This window comes from Pseudophryne corroboree, chromosome 9, assembly GCF_028390025.1.
Source record: "Pseudophryne corroboree isolate aPseCor3 chromosome 9, aPseCor3.hap2, whole genome shotgun sequence".
NCBI classification, from domain to species: domain Eukaryota; kingdom Metazoa; phylum Chordata; class Amphibia; order Anura; family Myobatrachidae; genus Pseudophryne; species Pseudophryne corroboree.
In genome coordinates, this window is record NC_086452.1 from 462,563,230 (window position 1) to 462,571,714 (window position 8,485).

Below are 8,485 nucleotides of genomic sequence, written 5' to 3' on the forward strand. Positions count from 1 at the left end.
CTCCACTGGCTCACTTCTCCGTTCTTATCACTGCTTAGTAAATGCTCCCCTATATCTCAGGTCTCAGAACCAAGTTACTTACCCTGAAAACTCTTCGTCCCAACGACTAGTACTGTGCCTCAGGTCTGACTCAGTACCAGACCCAAAATGTTAAACAGGGGTCTTCCTTATGGGTGTGGATCACAGAGTCGACCATATTTAGGGTGACAGTGTCTAGGTCGACCACTATTGGTCGCCAGTAAGTAGGTTGACATGAGGTTTTTTTTTTTAAATTGCTGTCGTTTTCTTCGTAAAGTGACCGGGAACCTCAATTAGGGCACCGTGTCCCCTTGCTTCGCGCGCCATGCTTCGGCAAGGTTCCTCACTCTGCTACCGCTGCGCTCGGCACAGATTACTATTCCCAATTGTAGTCCACGTGGATCATAAAGCATTAAAAACTTTAAAAAATTAAGAATTAAAAAAAAAAAAAAAACTTCATGTCTGCCTTCTGTTATGTCGACCAATAGTGGTCAACCTAGAGACCGGATACCTTCCTTATTTAAGCCAATACCAAATTATTTTAAAATTATTCTGTAAATTGAATGCACAATACTCGTCCATACTGGCAGATTTGATAAGAAAAGATTTAATTTTGTTTGAGAAAGTAATACCAGGCTAGTTTCTATAATTTGATATATACTAAAAGTCCCTTCCATCTAAATTGTGCGTCTACAGTATATTTGTTTTATCGTCCGTATCCTGATCCATTGCTGGGGTGCTGCTATAAAACTCTTTAAAACTCCTTTATTTTGTCTGCTGGTCCTATGTTGACTACCCATGTCTGCAGTTATGTTCTATGGATCTACAGCAAGATTATTATTATTTATTATTACATTTTATTTATAAGGCGTCACAAGTGTTTTGCAGCGCCGTACAAAGGACAGTACAAGGAGACAAAACTTTGCATTACAGTAAATAAATAACAGAAATAGAGTACAGGTAACAAAGAGCACCTCAATTCTCATACATAATACAGCTTAGATGTAAGTAGTGAGGGAGTAATCATTGTACTACTTGGGGCTGGCGGCCATAGATGGAGATGAGCCTTTACCAGTAGAAGAGAAAGCGGGTAAAGATGGTCGCTGAGTAGGGTTGGACTGGCCCACAGGGGAAACCCCCGATAGGCCCCGCTGCCTGGGGCCCACCGCCTCTACTAGGGATCAGGTTCCAGACTGTGCACTTATATTATACATTATACATATGTTACCTCATATTGCATAGGACTATGGTGTATTTTCTACAGTGCATTGCCATTATTAATCTGGTACGTTATATCATGCATGCACTAGCAGTATTTACTATACTTTACTATACTATTTACTTTCTAATGATCAGCCAAAGCTTTGTGGAAGCTGGCCACGCCCCCTCTGAAGACTGGCCACACCCCCAAACATAGGCCCCCATAACGGCATTCCCTGGTGGGCCCTTCATGCTCCAGTCCGGCACTGAGTAGGAGAGAGCTGTGAGTGAAATGTGTGGAGATGAGGGCTGTGACAACAAGAGGAAAGAGGGCCCTGCTCTGAAGAGCTAACAATCTAGTGGGAAGGGGCGACAGACAGATGACATGAGGTGCAAGCAGGCGGGAGGTAGCCTGATGGCAGTATGTAAGGAAAGCAGAGATGGTCAAGGCGTGGGGCAGGGGGATGGAGGAGCAGCCTCAGGACTGGGTTATACATTGGAGGGGTACGCTTTGATGAATAGGGGGGTTTTCAGTGCCTGAGATACTGGCCTGACCAGTGGATTATACCCAGGCAGTGCGCTCTGGGCCAGTGAACTGCGCAGTAGAGCACTAGGGTGGGCTGGGGGTCAGTGGTGGGAAGACTTAGGGACCGATTCAGACCTGATCGCCATTACGCGTTTACGCACAGCGGGGGATTACCGTACTATTGTGCATGCATATGCAGGCACATCGCCAAACAGCGACAGGATGGTGCTAACATTGCAATTGCACGGGCATTTGCAAGGTGACTGACAGGAAGAGGCAACACGTGGGTGGTAACTGGCAGTTTCCTGGGAGTGTCAGGAAAAATGCAGTTGGTCCCAAGTATTTTCAGGGAGGGTGTGACCTCAGCTCCGGCCCGATCAGCCTGTTTCTATTGCACTGGAGGAGTAAGTATTGAGCTACGCACACACTGCACAGAGCGGGAGAATCATTGGATGGTGATTGTGAGGTGAATGGTTTTGCAGCTGTCCGCTGACTGAGGGATAGTCGCCTGGGTGGCGACTATCTAATCGCAGGATGGTGTAGTTTGCAGCACAGGTCTGAATTAGGCCCAGAGTTGCCTTGTGTATGTCATACCCGAGGTCCAAGGCTGACCTGGGAAATACCTCAGGCATAGGGGCAGATGTGTTGAACCTGGATAGGGCTCCTAGACATGTAAGATACCTTTGGAGCATGTGCCCGAAGTCGTGACCAGAATAACAGAGGATTGTGTATAAGGTAAGTCTTGTATAAGGCACGCAGGTAAAGCAATCACATCGGCAGATGGTAATAGACTGAAATAATCAATGATCGGTTAACCCCAATGGCAGCTCACAGATCGGTATCACAAAGTCAGAATAGTCCTCAATGCACAGAAGTCAGATAAATGTGGTTGGTAATATTAGGCATCAATTTGGCGGCAAACATGGAAGATGCGTTATGGTAATGGGCAGTGGCGTAAGTTCGTCCCAGTCGCCCGGAGGCATGATACATTTTGGTGCCCCCCTACACATACACACACATACCATATGTAGCTATCCCGCACCCAGGGTGAACAGTAGAAGGGTGCTCAGGTACCTTTCCCAATAGTAATATAGATACACATAGAAAGTGGACGCATTCCAAGTCAGTCATTACAATAAAACAGACACCAGCATACCATTATAGTACACCTACAGTGCTCCCTCACCCACCAGGTCTCCATGGAGATGCTTTGGCGCAGCGGTGTGCCAATATAATTAGTGTTCACTGTAGTATTTTTTTTTTAGGGCAGGGTGCTGATCACGGGGAGGGCACATTTTTCATTCGTGAGGGTAAATTTTTAAGTTAAATGGGCAAACTTAGGTACATACTATAATGCTTGGTGCTCCCATTCCTATGGGCAAAACATGGACAGTGCGCACCGAAGGTGCGCAGCAAAAATCTAGGGGCGTTGTTTCGTGGGGAAGGGGCGTGGCCACATAAGTGTCAATTCACATTACACCACACGGTAGTGCCCCTAATACACATTGCACCAGTTAGAACCTCCTATACACACTGCGCCAGGTAGAGGCTAGAGCACGTTATACATATTGCGCCAGATAGAGCACATTATACACATTGCGCCAGATAGAGCACATTATACACATTGCGCCAGATAGAGCACATTATACACATTGCGCCAGATAGAGCACATTATACACATTGCGTCAGGTAGGGAGCACTGAGGCACATTGCACCAGGTAGAGAGCACTGAGGAACACTGCACCAGGTAGAGAGCACTGAGGCACACTGCACCAGGTAGAGAGCACTGAGGCACACTGCACCAGGTAGAGAGCACTGAGGCACACTGCACCAGGTAGAGAGCACTGAGGCACACTGCACCAGGTAGAGAGCACTGAGGCACACTGCACCAGGTAGAGAGCACTGAGGCACACTGCACCAGGTAGAGAGCACTGAGGCACACTGCACCAGGTAGGGAGCACTGAGGCACACTGCACCAGGTAGGAAGCACTGAGGCACACTGCACCAGGTAGGGAGCACTAATGGCACACTGCACCAGGTAGGGAGCACTAATGGCACACTGCACCAGGTAGGGAGCACTCAGGCACACTGCACCAGGTAGAGAGCACTCAGGCACACTGCACCAGGTAGGGAGCACTAATGGCACACTGCACCAGGTAGGGAGCACTCAGGCACACTGCACCAGGTAGGGAGCACTCAGGCACACTGCACCAGGTAGGGAGCACTAATGGCACACTGCACCAGGTAGGGAGCACTGAGGCACACTGCACCAGGTAGAGCACTGAGGCACACTGCACCAGGTAGAGAGCACTGAGGCACACTGCACCAGGTAGAAAGCACTGAGATTAATGTTTACAGCTGCAAAATACTTACAAGGTTAATTTAGCCCAGGGGGACTCTCATGTACGTACCGGGTCCGGCGGCGCACGGCTGGATCCGGCGACGTGGCGGGGTCCGGCAGGCAGCAAACGGCGGGGCGGCAGGGCGCACAAAAACGGGCAGGGCGGGATTCAGCTGTCTAAAAAAGGGGCAGACACCTAGCGTGAACACTAGATATATATTAAAAAAAAGACAAACGCCTCATTCACTTAAACACACACACACACGTCTCACTTAAACACACACGCCTCTCACTTACATACACCTCTCACTTACACACACCTCTCACACACGTGCCTCTCACTTACACACACCTCTCACATACACATGCCTCTCACATACACATGCCTCTCACATACACATGCCTCTCACTTACATACACATGCCTCTCACTTATAGGCCCTACACACATAGCGATTTCACTGCACGATATGAACGATCTTGTTCATTAATGAACGAGATATCGTTCATATCGTGCAGTGTGGAGTCCCCAGCGATGAACGATGCGCGACCCCGCGCTCGTTCATCGCTGGGGCCATGTCGGCTGTGCATGCCGGCCAATATGGACGAGATCGTCCATATTTGCCTGCAAGTCTACGGAGCCGGGTGACGGGGGGAGTGAAGAAACTTCACTCCCCCCGTCACTGCCCCCCCGCCGCTGGGTCGCTCGTCGGCCGTCGGGCACCTCGGCGGCGCATCGCCGAGTGTGTAGGGCCCCTTACACACACATGCCTCTCACTTACACACACATGCCTCTCACTTACACACACATGCCTCTCACACAAACACACATGCCTCTCACTTACATACACATGCCTCCCACTTACATACACATGCCTCTCACACACACACACATGCCTCTCACTTACATACACATGCCTCCCACTTACATACACATGCCTCTCACACACACACACTGCCTCTCACTTACATACACATGCCTCCCACTTACATACACATGCCTCTCACACACACACACACACACACACACACACACATGCCTCCCACTTACATACACATACATGCCTCTCACACACATGCCACTCTCACACACATCACACACACACATGCCTCTTTTACTTGAATGTACAACTTTCCTTAAAAACACACACACCTCACTTAAAAACAAGCACACACAAAACACAGTACTTCCCCCCAAATACACCTCTCCCCCACCCCCCACACAGTGCCTACCTTTGGCTATCATCCAGAGCATGGAGGAGCAGAGAGTTCTGAGCTTCCCTCGGCTGGCTTACTAAGGGCCCGGGAGGAGCTGTGCTCTGGAGCTCCCCCTAGCTGCAGCCAGTGCCATCTCTCTCTACAGGAGGCAGCTTCCGTGTCATTGACACAGCTCCTCCATCTGCAATAGCAGCGCAGTCCTCAGGCTGCGGGAGACAGTGGAGGAGATGCGCCCCCTTGTGGCCAGGAGCCCGGCGGCAGCCGACTCCACTGCCTCCCACAGTTCCGCCCCTGGTAATGGGAGTCTATAGCTGTAGACAGCTAACAACTGATACAGAGGTAATGAAATGGTACTGACCAGAGAGAGGATACTGGTGGTGCAGGATTGATGGTGAATTACCAACAATGGCGCACCAATGGTGACAGGAATCCACCAAGGCGCACCAATGGTGACAGGAATCCACCAAGGCGCACCAATGGTGACAGGAATCCACCAAGGCGCACCAATGGTGACAGGAATCCACCAAGGCGCACCAATGGTGACAGGAATCCACCAAGGCAAACCAATGGTGACAGGCAGCATTGCTGGGTGAAAATTGGTGCAGATCTCTTTAAGTGGATGGATTCACAGGAGCTGGCAACCTGGACCTGCAGAGCAGAGACCTCCAGCACTGGGTTAGACAACCGTAGCACTGACAACCAGGAAGTGCTTTCACAGGAAACTTATACCCACTGGGAAGTGATGATTGGCTGAGCAATCAGCTAGGAAGCAGACTGCAGAGGATTGACTGTAGAGACTCATGTGATCTTACCAAACATGTCTGCACCCATGTTTGGATACTGGAGGGAAAGTCTGTTTGGAAATAGCATGCTTGTGGCCTACACTAATGGCGGCAGCAACGGAGGCCGCGGGGAGCTGAGTGCGACATCCGCCTGGACAGGAGGGACATGATGCACGGCCGCAGCATCATCAGTACTGGGTGACCTCAGGAGTGACTGTGGGGACGCTGTGCTGCGCACCGCACGCATACAGCGCAGACGATAGCCGGATCTGGAACGCAGGGACAGCCTGGAGAGACACCTGACAGGCAAGTACGTGTGTCCTGTCACCTAGATCGTGACAGTGTTTTATTAACTAACTTTTTACCAGTCGCTCACCTGATGAATGTATATACTGGAGGACATTTTATTTTTGTATTAAACGTCTCTACTAGAGATGAGCGCCGGAAATTTTTCGGGTTTTGTGTTTTGGTTTTGGGTTCGGTTCCGCGGCCGTGTTTTGGGTTCGACCGCGTTTTGGCAAAACCTCACCGAATTTTTTTTGTCGGATTCGGGTGTGTTTTGGATTCGGGTGTTTTTTTCAAAAAACACTAAAAAACAGCTTAAATCATAGAATTTGGGGGTCATTTTGATCCCAAAGTATTATTAACCTCAAAAACCATAATTTACACTCATTTTCAGTCTATTCTGAATACCTCACACCTCACAATATTATTTTTAGTCCTAAAATTTGCACCGAGGTCGCTGTGTGAGTAAGATAAGCGACCCTAGTGGCCGACACAAACACCTGGCCCATCTAGGAGTGTCACTGCAGTGTCACGCAGGATGTCCCTTCAAAAAAACCCTCCCCAAACAGCACATGACGCAAAGAAAAAAAGAGGCGCAATGAGGTAGCTGTGTGAGTAAGATAAGCGACCCTAGTGGCCGACACAAACACCGGGCCCATCTAGGAGTGTCACTGCAGTGTCACGCAGGATGTCCCTTCAAAAAAACCCTCCCCAAACAGCACATGACGCAAAGAAAAAAAGAGGCGCAATGAGGTAGCTGTGTGAGTAAGATAAGCGACCCTAGTGGCCGACACAAACACCGGGCCCATCTAGGAGTGTCACTGCAGTGTCACGCAGGATGTCCCTTCCAAAAAACCCTCCCCAAACAGCACATGACGCAAAGAAAAAAAGAGGCGCAATGAGGTAGCTGTGTGAGTAAGATAAGCGACCCTAGTGGCCGACACAAACACCGGGCCCATCTAGGAGTGGCACTGCAGTGTCACGCAGGATGTCCCTTCAAAAAAAACCTCCCCAAACAGCACATGACGCAAAGAAAAAAAGAGGCGCAATGAGGTAGCTGTGTGAGTAAGATAAGCGACCCTAGTGGCCGACACAAACACCGGGCCCATCTAGGAGTGTCACTGCAGTGTCACGCAGGATGTCCCTTCCAAAAAACCCTCCCCAAACAGCACATGACGCAAAGAAAAAAAGAGGCGCAATGAGGTAGCTGTGTGAGTAAGATAAGCGACCCTAGTGGCCGACACAAACACCGGGCCCATCTAGGAGTGTCACTGCAGTGTCACGCAGGATGTCCCTTCCAAAAAACCCTCCCCAAACAGCACATGACGCAAAGAAAAAAAGAGGCGCAATGAGGTAGCTGTGTAAGATAAGCGACCCTAGTGGCCGACACAAACACCGGGCCCATCTAGGAGTGTCACTGCAGTGTCACGCAGGATGTCCCTTCCAAAAAACCCTCCCCAAACACCACATGACGCAAAGAAAAAAAGAGGCGCAATGAGGTAGCTGTGTGAGTAAGATAAGCGACCCTAGTGGCCGACACAAACACCGGGCCCATCTAGGAGTGTCACTGCAGTGTCACGCAGGATGTCCCTTCCAAAAAACCCTCCCCAAACAGCACATGACGCAAAGAAAAAAAGAGGCACAATGAGGTAGCTGTGTGAGTAAGATAAGCGACCCTAGTGGCCGACACAAACACCGGGCCCATCTAGGAGTGTCACTGCAGTGTCACGCAGGATGTCCCTTCCAAAAAACCCTCCCCAAACAGCACATGACGCAAAGAAAAAAAGAGGCGCAATGAGGTAGCTGTGTGAGTAAGATAAGCGACCCTAGTGGCCGACACAAACACCGGGCCCATCTAGGAGTGGCACTGCAGTGTCACGCAGGATGTCCCTTCCAAAAAACCCTCCCCAAACAGCACATGACGCAAAGAAAAATTAAAGAAAAAAGAGGTGCAAGATGGAATTGTCCTTGGGCCCTCCCACCCACCCTTATGTTGTATAAACAGGACATGCACACTTTAACCAACCCATCATTTCAGTGACAGGGTCTGCCACACGACTGTGACTGAAATGACGGGTTGGTTTGGACCCCCACCAAAAAAGAAGCAATTAATCTC

The 8,485-nt window shown here is 49.7% G+C and overlaps 1 protein-coding gene across 1 annotated transcript in view; it reads right to left on the minus strand.

Moving 5' to 3' along the window:
* GRM7 (glutamate metabotropic receptor 7) overlaps nucleotides 1-4,234 on the minus strand; it is a 554,627-nt gene extending 550,393 nt beyond the window's left edge. The window contains exon 1 of the mRNA XM_063941283.1: nucleotides 4,156-4,234. The gene's annotated coding sequence lies outside the window, so the exon portion shown is untranslated. The remainder of the gene's footprint in view (nucleotides 1-4,155) is intronic.
* Between the last annotated feature and the right edge of the window lie 4,251 nt (nucleotides 4,235-8,485).